The sequence below is a fragment of the Larimichthys crocea genome, unplaced genomic scaffold (assembly GCF_000972845.2).
Source record: "Larimichthys crocea isolate SSNF unplaced genomic scaffold, L_crocea_2.0 scaffold62039, whole genome shotgun sequence".
Classification (NCBI taxonomy): domain Eukaryota; kingdom Metazoa; phylum Chordata; class Actinopteri; family Sciaenidae; genus Larimichthys; species Larimichthys crocea.
Genome location: NW_020858152.1, coordinates 1 through 13,786, shown reverse-complemented (window position 1 = coordinate 13,786; position 13,786 = coordinate 1). Strand labels below are relative to the sequence as shown.

At 41.7% G+C, this 13,786-nt stretch overlaps 1 long non-coding RNA gene across 1 annotated transcript; it reads right to left on the bottom strand.

The window, feature by feature from the left end:
* Positions 1-8,722: 8,722 nt before the first annotated feature.
* Positions 8,723-11,157, bottom strand: LOC109140604 (uncharacterized). Its single transcript, XR_003462088.1, has 3 exons — positions 11,075-11,157; positions 8,878-8,989; positions 8,723-8,777 (listed from the first exon to the last, which is right to left on the bottom strand). It is a non-coding gene; the product is annotated as an uncharacterized LOC109140604 (long non-coding RNA).
* Positions 11,158-13,786: the final 2,629 nt, after the last annotated feature.

Here is a 13,786-nt window from a genome sequence, read left to right as displayed (position 1 = left end):
TGATAAAGCCTTTACGCGTAAAAACCTTTAGGTCCAGACTTTCATACGAACGTCTTTCACCAACAGGAACCCCAAATACACCTTTCGAGAAACACTCTTTCAGACGCATGTTTGTGAGCTGTAGCAGCCTCCATGAGGTCACAAGTCTCGGTTGTGGAGATAAACACTCTCCCAACGTTTCAGGGCTGTCCTTGGCATCTCTGTTTGCCCTCCTTTGCTCCCAGTTGTGCACACTTAAACAATAATCCCTTTCTTTCTCAGCTTTAGAGATGTAAGAAATGATATTACAAACACGGGCATACGCTCGACAACAAATTGGACGTAAATCTTTGCATTCCAACACTTCAAGAGGCGGTTTGCTCTATAGATGATCCCAAACAGCGTTAGGCCTGCTCTCAACCCACTTGTGTTTTACTAGAATCAACTCATATGCTCCTCAAACACTACCCTGCTGAACACCTACCATGCTTCAAACAATTCTCAGCTGTTTCAAAGGTAAGACTGTCATTTCTGAGAGTTCTTTGATTGCAAACCTGAGTTTGCTGCAGCCTCCTTTTCATTAAGAGTCTTCCTTTACACTTTTGCACGCACTCTGTCCCTCAGTGGCTTGGACGCCACATGAGTCACTCATGAGTGAGAGAGCGAGAAATGACGTACGTGCAGATGGGACGGCCTGGGAAAATTGAAACGACACACAGTTTTGCCCTCTACATGTTCTTTGCGTGTCTTTTAGAATGCTGCTGCACAGATGTTACATGTCCAATTAATTCTTCCTCGTTGGACGGTCAAATTCGCATGTCAACATAACGAATAAATGAACTCAATACCTCTGCGTCTGTGTTTGTATCGACTACAGAGGCATCCTCCCAAATCCAAATAGCGGCAGGACATGTTGGGAACAACGCTGCTGGAAACTCCCACCTATAAAAGAGTCTTTATTTTGCTATCGGCTTGGCAGAGACATCAGCACTTCTCTCAAGCAACCATGCCTCGAGTCAACATCTTGCCAGTAGTGACAGATACGCCGCAAACGCTCACACCACCTATTGCCCACTCTAGCTGCTCCGCAGTGTCGTTCTACTGCCTGCTTCAAAATGCTGGCAGAGGTTTTTTCCCGCGCATATCGGCTGCAGAAAAGGACAACAACCACGTGGGGATACCTAGCTGCCTCCCACAAGCCAACAGTAACGCCTGTGCTCCCTTGCCCAAAAAGCTGGCGTACCTCTATTGAGTTTAAAAACCGAAAGCCCTCATCAACTTTAAACTTCCTCTAGAGACTCCTCGGATTGTGGAAGGCCTCGCCCTCACTCGGGACCCTTTCCCCCACTTCCCTGGCCCTTTCTAATGCAAGGACACACATTTGACCACACCCTGTTCAATCTCAGACATGTATTGGGCTAAAAAATATATTATTTCAAACATTATGTGCAAGCGCCATCTGACATGTCACATTCTGTATTGACTACCGCGACAATGTCACACGATGCTGTCTATTCATGTGGTATGTAGGGTAACTTTGGAAACCAACAGTGGGAACATCGAGCTTCATACTGTGCTCAGTCAGAACACCTGACAGGACAGTTGCTTCTTGCGGAGCCAAATTCAATAACCTAATCAAAACTGCGTCAAGTGCCTCCTGACCAATTATAAACAGCATCATGCAGGTGTCACTGGACATTACAGTGCTTGCTGCCTGTTCGCAATAATTCATCATCTCTGCCACCAGCTGACCTGCTCAACCTATCAATGTAAAGCCTCAGTTCCATTTTGAACATTTGGTTTACAAAATTCATTGGACCACTCTGCATTAAAGTGCACCTCTTTATAATAAACATTTTTCTTAAATCTTGGGCGCTGCTCATGTGTGCTGTATTCAGTACTCTTATTCATTTATCCCCCCAATATAGTCAGTTTGCGCTTTGAGCTGAACAGGAATATAAAGACCCCTCAATGGAAGTGCGCGTGGATGGAGCAATGGCGTTTCAACAATGTTTGATGGAAAACACACGTAACCGGGTCATGGGACTCCATTTTGCCCACTTTAGGCAAAGGCTAAAATCTTCCATAAAGGGACTATGCACGGCTATCACTGATGCTCTAACTTATTTAAAGCATGCCATTCGGGTGCGATGGAATAGGGTTCAAGTGCAAAATTTTTTGACGCTTTCAGCTGGCACTTGACCCTTATATTTTATAATGGAGGATTATACAGACCAAAAGCTCACTTCTAGGTGTTGTTTACTACCCAACGGACACGGGCTTTCACACATGTACCTGCCAACAAATGTAGATAAATGTTCAGTAATGCATTGTCTGCTTATCACACAAACTCCAGCTTTCTCCCTATAATACTCTCTCCTGAACTGTAACCCCCTGGTGTATAAACAACCACTTGGCACACACAACACCACAAAATCTGGACATCTTTAACCTTTTCTAAAAAGCGGTTCCCTAACACAATCAAAATCTTCCGGACTGTACTTCACTGCTGCCTTTTACTTTTACACCTCCACTAACCGCTTTCTAACCTCAGCACTTCCCGATAAGTCTTGCATCCTAGCTTAATAGTCGTCTATGCTTGAGATAACCCTATATGTATTTTGCTAAGTTTCTTTGGCTTTCTTTTGGATTACGGCAAATCTTTGTGCTACTTTAGTTTATAGGCTTTTTGACTTTCTCCCGAAACAAAGCATCTTCATTGTATATCTTTGTAAAAAAATTGTTTTTAACCTGTCTTTCCCTATACTCATCATGCCTCTTTGTATTTTGTTTTACTCGTTGTTTTCTTGTTCTCCCATACCCAACGCATCTTTTTGTATTTTGTTTTATTACTGGGTCTTAATTTTATTCCCTCTACAAAGCATTCTTTTTGTATTTTGTTATATGGTCTCTCATTTTCTCCCTATCCAAAGCTCTTTTTTGTATTTTGTTTATACTGGTCTATATTTTCTCCCTATACAAAGCACTTTTTGATTTTTGTTTTCACCGGTTATCATTTTCTCCTTACAAAGCATCTTTTTTGTTTTTGTTTATACTTGGTCTACCATTTTTCTCCTATTATAAAGCATCTTTTTGTATTTTTGTTTACACCTGTTCTTTCCTTTGTCTCCCTATCAAAGCTTCTTGTTGTATTTTCTGTTTGAGTTTATTTTAATGTTTTGCTATTACCAACTCGTCTTTTGCGTCTTATCTCATTCTAAACGCAGTTTTCTTAATTTCTCTATGCACATTATCTTGTTGTATTTCAACCTAAGACTGTCTTTCATACATTCTCTTGTTTTTTTATACGACCAATAATCATTCCCTTTTCTTCCTTTAAAACCAAACGTGTTCGCTGATACAACCTTGAACGCGTCTTTTTCTTCTCATGTGCAATGCATCGCTTTGATCTTGTAATTTAGATTGGGCATACAACTTTGTTTTTAAATACTCTAGAGAAACAATACTTTCCACTGCTTTTTAAGGCTAACTGCTACTCGTACCCTGTTTACCACGTTCTTTTGGTCAACGTCTGTTGTCAATGACTGAACTATCTTTACCACACCTCAAAGCACACCTTCTATCAATATCCTTAACACAGTAACAGCTGTCAACATGGGTTGTTGGCCCCTTTGGACAGATTAATTCCTTCATCTTTTGATTTGTAGTCATTGGAAAAATAACTTAGCCACATTCCCCACCACTACATATAAATATCTCTATACCACCGCATTGGCTGTTGCCTGATTGTATCTCTGATAATAAAGCGTGCCAACAGTACTTCGCTTAACTTCTTTACATAATCTGATACGGTAATGATCTGTGATTCTTCTCCTGTATTCAAGTTCAGTAAAGATCACTGTGCAGCCATTCATATGTCTAACCACAGAGAGGGCGCACCTTGCGATGAGATTTTGTGATCCACTGATTGACAGACACACAGCTCTAAAGAAACCCATTACCATCATCAACGATTTGGCTCGTTTTACCAAAGACCGCCCGCAGACCATGAACCTAGTCTCATTACACACGGCTTCACAATCGATATTCCACTGGGCTAGTTGCTGACATTTATTACATAAGGGATGGTATTTACATGTGGTTTTAGTTGCATCGGACACAATAACTTCATTCTGAAGTATGTCATTATCAATGCACACACCATCCACACGACAACTCATTCGTGCTGCTTCTTTTGCCTCAGGGCTCTTGACGTTACATTCTTACTGCACGCTGACGTTTACTACTGTAGGTTCATGAGTTACCTTTGCGAGACCGTAACAGTTCTGCAGCTGAGGGCTGTACGCAAACCGACGACTTCCTAATGACCAAACCATGAACATGCTGTAAGTAATCCTTGATTAGACATGGCCTTATTGTACACGAATACTTCAGCCAGCGATCGTTGTACTAAGTATAAACACTCACGCCTAAGAAATCTGCAGTAGCTTGAATCTCGAATCAGTGGCCCAATCCAGGCATCCTCATTCTTGACGCATTAAGATACTGATCCACAGAAGAATACTGGGACCTTAAAAAACTCGTTTACCGCACAGCCTCTTTTCTACATGTTTGACAACAGCACGCTTTAATTTAATGTGATTTTTTTGTGTACCAGACCAGCTTCCGGAACATGCTCGAAAGAAACAGTTACCATCAGCCCATGCTGTCACTCATGCCAGGGTTCCCAGCATGCCAACTGATGAACGCATCTGTCATCCTGCTTCTCACATTCCACATTTTAGTGTTGGCACAAAGCTGTGCAACTTTGTATCAACGGATCAAACTGCAGCCCCTTAGAGGACACATCACAAGTAAATTCTACATCTGAATTCACAGCAGTGACCTCAGAAACTTTTCCTTGTTTTTAATGCAAAGTTTACATTGGTCCTCTTACGTTTAGTACTGCTTTCTATGATTGAAGCGGATTCAGAGTCACAGTCAGTAACAGTCATTTCAGCACACACTGCATGGTCAGACAAACACTCTGAACTGGGATCATCTGCGACAGGAATTGTCACAGAAACAGCACTCGTTTCAGCACACACCGCATGCTCAGACAAACACTCTGAACTGGGATCATCTGCGACAGGAATTGTCACAGAAACAGCACTCGTTTCAGCACACACTGCATGCTCAGACAAACACTGTGAACTGGGATCATCTGCGACAGGAATTGTCACAGAAACAAGCACTACATCTCAAATAATTATGTTCAGCACCAAGTGTGAAACAGACAACTGACGTGCGAGCTGTCACAATCTTCAATGTGGAATGTACAACAACCACTTTTTCTCCTTTGGCAGCGACAATTCACACATGCATACGTGCATGGAATCAAACTACTGCATAGCGGACCATGCTCACAAATAACAGCAACATGCTGCCGTGCTATTGTCCAGGAAAACACGTGCCGTATTCGGCAGCAGGATTTCAGCCCTCCTGTCATTGACACCAGCTCCCTCTATCAATAAGCTCTCCCTGATCCAAGCCAACTTTCCCTGATTACCCACATACCAATTTAAAAGCAAAGGCCTGTCCATAATGACTGCCGCGCAGAGGCAAATCACACAGACAAAAACAGTCAGAGCCACGGATCATGTATTAGTGGTGCAAAAAATGAATACAACAATCATCACCTAAACGCCAAAACACTGTACCCCAAATGTTCATTCTCCCACTGAAAAACAACACTACGAACATCGTGGTTTGCAACTTGACTAACTGATACTAGCCATGCAACTGAACAACCAGGGTTCTTTAAGACCGACTCCCCTGTGGCATGACCCTCTGACACTTTTCTCGATTTTCTAACTGTCAACAACCCACTGACACATCGTTCATATTTGTTAAGACAACTTAGTTTTTGTACACCAACCTTAATCCACCCTCCGGAACCTTGTCTCATTGTTTAATAGATCTGGTGTGCAGGATGTGCTGCCTGTTAGCTCTCATGGATAGTGGCAGGCTGTGCTGGCTGAAGCTCTATGGATATCCTGGTGTGGCAGGATGTGCTGCCTGTAGCTCTAGGCATTGGCAGGCTGTGCTGCTGAGCTCTATGGGGCTCCTGGTGTGGCAGGATGTGGTGGCCTGAGCTAAAAAAGACAAAAAAAAAAACCAGATTTATAATATTAGAATACTTCAAGAGATTTGTTAATTTTGTAAAATAGTTAAAACAGATTTGCCCCTGATTGTGGTTTAAAATGTTTTTTTTTGCTTTTTTTATAACTGGGGTGAACATGTTTGTCAACTATGTCAGTGTACAAACCTGATCTCCCCATGGATGTCACCTCCGCAACCCCCGGCTCTGCGTAGGTCACAGCATGGAGTTTGTGGCCTGTCCTGTCAAATAAAGAGCGCGTAAATAAATAGTTAATGACCAAAAGTAAAATACAGTACTGGTGTGCTTTGTTTGTCAGATAAGTTCGCATCTTTAGACCAGTCACCAAAAAGCGGTGATGTGTGATAGCACGGCTCTATTTCAAACCAACCAAATTCAATTCACAAACCTCATCCAACGCAGGGTAGAAAAGAGACAATGCCTGGTAGGGTTACCAACGGAAAAACACCCCACATCTGACCATTGTTGTTGTTCCACCTAAATGAAAAAAATTTCATCACATCAAAAAATTTGTAGGAATTGAGGATTGTGTACATAACAATTTAGCACATGTCCAAACTAAAATCTCCTGATAGTATTCAAACAAAAACTGAAATCCACGAACCTGTCTACGGACAGTGAAACGGCAGTGGGAGGTTTTTTGCCACACGAGAGACCTCCACAGCTGACACCACTCTGTGGTCCACTGGCAGAAGCAGTTTACAAAACATATTAATAACATACAATATAAAACGATATGCAGGCTATAGGTACTAAATATGTTCTCATCATGTCAAACTATGCACAACCAAAGAACACCAATAAATAACTGACCTGTTCTTTTGGCAAGCCTCTACTTCGCACAAACAGATCCTGCGCTTCATGCCACCTTTTGCTTCTAAAATATCAAAGGGACAAAAAAAACATAAATTTTACTGTCGCAAGGTCCATTTTACATACATAATTATATGGATTTAGCACCTGATATTTGCTGAATGCAAACTCAGCCATGCCCTAAACAAGACGGTAGAAAGAATGTATATGAAATACCTGGATGCACACAGGAACAAGCGGTGCCCTCTTCAGGAGTGGGAGAAAAGCGGGCTGGTCCTTCTCTATGGTGGCAACGCAACGTGGCCGGGCTGAAACCGCTACAGGAGTGAGTGGATTGAAGACCCCTGCAGTTCCAACCGTTAAAAAACAATGACGGTTTTACACGCATGCCAGTGCATAAATCCCAGTAATCTCACACATGACAACTTCTGTAAGGTTCAATGTATAACATTCATTCATACATTACCTTCCTTATGAGACACTTGTTGTGCCCAGTTGGCCGCCAGTCTGAGTTCAGGCAAACTGAACGGATATAAAATGGAAGGAGACAATGCTTGTGTTAGACGTCAATGTAAGTGGTTATGCCACAGATTAAGATAGTGTATATGCATTCCGTAGAAACCGATCCCTAAATCCAATATATATAACTCTTCTGGCCCCGTTCACCAACTGTAATCCAGGCCATCTGGTTGGCTGCTGGCCGTGGCTGTTGGCCGATTCCCTTCACTACCACTGGGTGGCAAACCGGGGGACGATACGGCGAGGTGGGAACTCGGCGCCACCGTGTGGGCTTGCTCGGTTCATGCAAGCTGCCTGTCAGCCCATGCCAACCAGAAGGTCGCGAGGATAGGCATTGCCCGAGCGCTATCACTCAGGTGTGTCTACAAAACAAAGGAAAGAGATTTACTATCATTTCATTGCCCAATAACTAATTAGTACAAGTACCAAACCGTTCTATTCCAGCTGTGCAATCTTTTGCTGACAGTAAAAAACTTTACTTACACTACTACAACTCTCTGGCCCATAAGTGCACGCTGTGCGCAGGGAAAGTTCGCACAGATGTGAGGTAAGAACACCTAAAGAAAATATGAATGACACAAATAATGACTACATATTCAAGTGAATGAGTGGTGTAATTTTAACTTTGCGAATGATTAGTCAGTAGCATAGCTTAAATAAGTCAACTTCAAACATAATCAGTGTAATTTTTACACATACCACCCTGTCGCAACAGGCACTGTGGTACGCCATGCGCGCAGCGTCTGTTGGTCCTCTTCCACACTCAGACGAGGGGAAAGTCCAGCACCCAACCTGTCCGATTACATGTCATGGTATTACAAAGGCCAATAATCTTTAAAATTGGCCGAAATAATACAACAACACATTTATCTAGTCCTTCTAAAACCTAAATCCACCTTACGTTGGACCCAGCGCTGCGTGCAGTCCTTGAGCGGGCGGCAAAGATCTGCAGACGAGTTCTCCAGTCCCTGCCAGCAGTCATGTTGTTCTGGGAGGCCAGGACGATGACGGCTTCAGGGGGCGGCGAAGAACCCACAGCGCCATGAGCTCGGTCCGGAGGTGCGCTTTTTTTGGGCAGCGCCCCAGAGTGCACGATGAAGGCCAAAGGACAACGTCAGGTGGGAATCACCAACAACAAAGACACAAACTGAAATGAAAATGAACAGAGGAGGGAGTTGGTACATGGCAATGTATACTTGATGCATCCATTGCCTCTTATATCATTTCGCCCCGAATAATACCTTGTTGTTAGCGCACGCAGCTGGAATCACCAACTTGTTGCTTGCTTGTGTCAGCTGCGACTCCTCCCACCTCAACACCTTGTGCCGCCAACCGGTACCACCAACTGAAGAAACAGGACATACAATGTTAGTCAGTATCACATGAAGACCAACAAAGACTAATACATTCTACAAGGGAAAAGAACAAAACCAAATAGTACATACCCAAAGGTACACCGTCCACGCGGTTGCCGTCCAGAGAGGTCGTCCAACTCTCCTGCCTCTCCATCCTCCTCTTGGCAGCCTGAGAGCGACGGTACGACTTCCCACGCGGCATCTAAAACATCAGGATAACATTGCATTAAGCACATAGCTTAAGTGAAGAATGTCAGAACACTTTTATTGTGTCCCATAAAGTGGCGAAAATGTGCCAGTGCAACTATGAATAACAATGAATTATGTTTCCCCCCACACAAGTATACAAAACATGTAATACAATAACCAATAACCACATTAAGCCTCAATATTAACACTAGCATAGCACACAGTTTTCTCAGACAGCCATTATCATTTTCTCACATTTCTGTCTTATTTAAACACTCTCAAAGTTCAAACTTTCGCAGATGTAATAATGTAATAAGTAATAATATTGTTCAATACTGTATTAGTAATGAACATTCATGTTCAAATCTGGCTAGCCAAACGCAATTTGTATAGTAGTGAGGGGTAACTGCACTACACTGACCAACAATTACCGGTGATTATCATCCTTTTGTGACATGTTTTGCATTTATGCAAACATTCGGCCGTTGCTAAATCTCCATTTAAAGAGGAACAATTATGGGTGATTATCATCTTTTGTGAGATGCAGGAATTCACTCCATGGTTTCGGCCAGGTGAGCGCACCTCATTAACGTAGTCATTGTCATGTTTACAAGATCCAAACAGTCACATTACATTTGAATACATGCCACGTGCCATGTAAACAAGCCATTATGGTGCCACTAACTATACTCATCTAACTACACAAATCTCTATCTTTTTTACAATTATTAAGCATGTTTTAAAGCCTTAAGACCCATAATCACACACTTTTCTCCGAACGCATTTTGTACAGTACTCCCTTATCTAATCAGGACGCAGAACACCATGGGGTGCCGTTTGTGAAGCGTCTCGCTCAGAAAATAACAGCAACATTTTGTCACATTTAGCTAAAAACAATGTTTAAAAAACTGGTTTGAATTTTTGAGAGTCACTTTTTTGCCCATTTAGAACAATATTTGTGGACTTAGAGATATTTTAAATATTTAAATCCAAATGTTAAATGTAAAAAGCAAACTGCTAAATCTAAATGTTAAATCTAAATATAAATGTTGAAGCTTAATGTTTCGGGTGAAACTAAATCACCCGAAACATTTAGATTTTACATTTAACATTTGGATTTAAATATTTAAAATATCTCTAAGTTCAGAAATATTGTCCTAAATGTTTACAAGATCTAAACAGTCACATTACATTTGAATACATGCCACGTGCCATGTAAACAAGCCATTATGGTGCCACTAACTATACTCATCTAACTACACAAATCTCTATCTTTTTTACAATTATTAAGCATGTTTTAAAGCCTTAAGACCCATAATCACACACTTTTCTCCGAACGCATTTTGTACAGTACTCCCTTATCTAATCAGGACGCAGAACACCATGGGGTGCCGTTTGTAAAGCGTCTCGCTCAGAAAATAACAGCAACATTTTGTCACATTTAGCTAAAAACAATGTTTAAAAAACTGGTTTGAATTTTGAGAGGCCTTTTTTGCCCATTAGAACAAATTGTGGACTAGAGATATTTTAAAGATGTAAACCAAATGTTAAATGTTAAAAAGCAAACTGCTAAATCTAAATGTTAAATCTAAAAGTAATGAAGCTTACTGTTTCGGGCGAAACTAAAGCACCCGAAACATGTAGAGGGGACAGTTAACAGTTGGTATTTGTTTTCAGATGTCAAATAGCTCTAGTCCACAAAACATTTAACATTTGGATTTAAAATATCTCTAAGTTCAGAAATATTGTTCTAAATGGGCAAAAAAGTGACTCTCAAAAATTCAAACCAGTTTTTTAAACATTGTTTTTAGCTAAATGTGACAAAATGTTGCTGTTATTTTCTGAGCAAGACGCTTTACTAACGGCACCCTATAAAACACAATGCGCCTTCATACTGTTAAAAAAAACATGCAAAATTACACTGGAAAAATCCACGAAATACTCATAGTGAGGGACAACTGTACTACAATAACCAATAACCACAATAAGACTCAATATTAGCAGTAACATGCTAACTTCAATTTAACAAAACAGGAACATGCAGCACATAAACATCACATTAACAACAACAATCCATACACCGTAACAAGTTACTTACCGTGATCAATAAGGAATGAAGCTCGACTCTCCGAAGAAAAAGTCCAAAGAGAAAAAAAGTATTCCCGTTACGTTCTGACGGACAAGCCTTTATCTGAAGCAAAACGAGGAAAAAAAAAGATCGAATGCCTAACACAAAACAGAATCACCGCAACGTCACATGTGCTTCCAGATTATATAACAAGGGGGCCCCCGGGGGGGGGGGCGGGGACAGCAGCGCCCTAACAGTAACTCCGCTCCTGGCTATTCCATGGTTCGCGGACTGACCGGGGGCGGGGGACCAGCCAGCCGCCCCCTAACAGTAACTCCCTCCCCGGGCTATTCAGTGGTCCCGCGGACATATCACAATCAAAATAATTCAATCCGAGATTCCTTGGGGTGTGTAGGTAAACTACTTTATTGGAGCAAGCCAAACTGGAAAAAATCCATGAAAGAAAACTTCATTCCTTGTTAACTTTGTTTGAGCCTGGCTTGATCGTGTGGCCTATAAGTAAAACAACACACACACACAACAACACCCACACACATAATATATAGATATATAATATATTATATATATTTTTTTCTGGTATCTTGCTGACATGGTACAGTACTTTCTATGTCTTTTATCATGCAATGCACAGTACTCCTGTGCAGTTATGACAAAAACAAAAGATGCTTTTTTATAATCTCCTCACGTGAGGAAGGAAGCCAAAGTCAGCTGTTTTTGTTTGTTGTTGTTTTCTTTTATACACTGTTTTTTATTGCGGGTCTCGGGTTATGTCCGGATTCTCCGCGCGTGAAATCTCGTGATCTCGCGTGAATACGCCAGCTCGCTCCGCCCTGCCAGTTCGCGGGCTGAGCCGCGGCCGATGTGGGAGTTGACGCACGGGCCAAAGTACCGTTCGCTTCCCCCGTTGCGCGTTTACCGTTTCCGCAGTTCGGTGTGAGTCCTGTGTTAGTCCATTTTTCCTGTTATAGTTTAGTCAGATCTGCCACATCCAATATGGCGGAATCGCCACCGACGACCACACGCTCCAATGCGGCCGTCTTATGTAGATATGTCTATGTATATATGTCCCCTATGGAAGAAACAGGTGTGTGAACGGTACACTACTGGCTGTTACACACGACACGAACCAATTTTCCATGATTGAATTACGGTTTTTATTATCATCCTTTTGTGTACATGTTTTTTTGGATTATGCAGTAATTCACCGCATGCTTTAGGGCAGGTGAGCGCACGAAGCACCTCTTTACATATTGTCCATTGTCATGTTGTCACACGAAAAGTCACTTACATTTTGATACATGCAACAATAGCCATTAAAAAGGGCCATTATGGCGACAAGTAGTACAGAGGTCCAAGGAAAAAACATTTGACATTGAAGACAAACAGTAGAAATAAAAATGAAAAGAGAAGAAAATGTCATTAAAAACATTTAATAATGCCCCAACGAACAGCAAATTGGAAGACAACTTAAAACATTGACCGAATCACAGGATTATAATAAACATTTCTTTAAAAGAGCCCCACCCCCTCAAATTACTGAGGCAGCCCGAAATTTGTGCATATACTGGTCTAATACAACATAACAAGTTTTTCAGACAGCTCCTTACGAAAGTATATAGAATCACAACACGGTGAGTGTCTGACAATCCAAGCCCAATCCAGTAAGGGGATTCCGTGGTGATTTTTTCCAGTTTGATGATTTTTTATGGAATCGCCACGCCCAACACCTTTTTCTTTAAAATTTCCCATAATTTTGATAACTTTTACTCAGGAAGTCTATGTGAACACACCTTAACCCAAGTTTTGAAAGTGGAATTGGATACAATCCCAGGAGGAGTTTTTGTCAAACATGAACCCCTTGTTCCACCAGCCCAGAACAGCAAAAATGAACGAATTCATAGAGCGCCCACGCCCCACAGCGATTCCCCAAAATTCATTTGTTTTATAACTTTTACTCAGGAGTCTAGGTTGAAACACACTTACCAAGTTGAAGTGAATTGATACATCCCCTAGGAGAGTTCGTTCAACAGACCCCCTTGTCAACCAGCCCAGAACAGCAAAAATGAACGATTTTCATAGAAGCCGCCCCCCACCGCCCACAACCATTTTTTCCCCAAGAATTCATCAATTTTGATACTTTTTAATCAGGAAAGTTAATTTGGAACAGACCTACCCAAGTTTGAAAGTGAAATTGGATACAATCCCCCTAAGGAAGGAGTTCGGTTTTCAAACAAATGACGCCCTTGGTCAACCAGCCCAGAACAGCAAAAAATGACGATTTGTTCCATAGACGCCACGCCCCAACCCATTTTCTCCCAAGGAAGTCATCATTTTTGAAAAACTTTTACTCAGGAAGTATATTTGAACAGACCTACCAAGTTTGAAGGAATTGGATAAACAATCCCTTAGAAGGAGTGTGTTCAAACAGACCCCTTTTGTCAACCCAGCTCGAACAGCAAAAAAATGACGATTTTCATAGAGCGCCACGCCCACAAACATTTTTTTCCCAAGATTCATCAATTTTTGAAATAACGTTTAACTCAGGAAGTCGATGTGAATACTCCTACCAGGTTTTGAGTGAATGGATACAATCCCCCTAGTGAGGAGTTCGTTTTCAAAACATGACCCCTTGTCAAACAGGCCCGAAAACAACAGGAAATGGCGATTTTTTCATTTTATTAAATATTCTCGCTTCCGTTTCCATTGTGGCTTTTGCTCCAA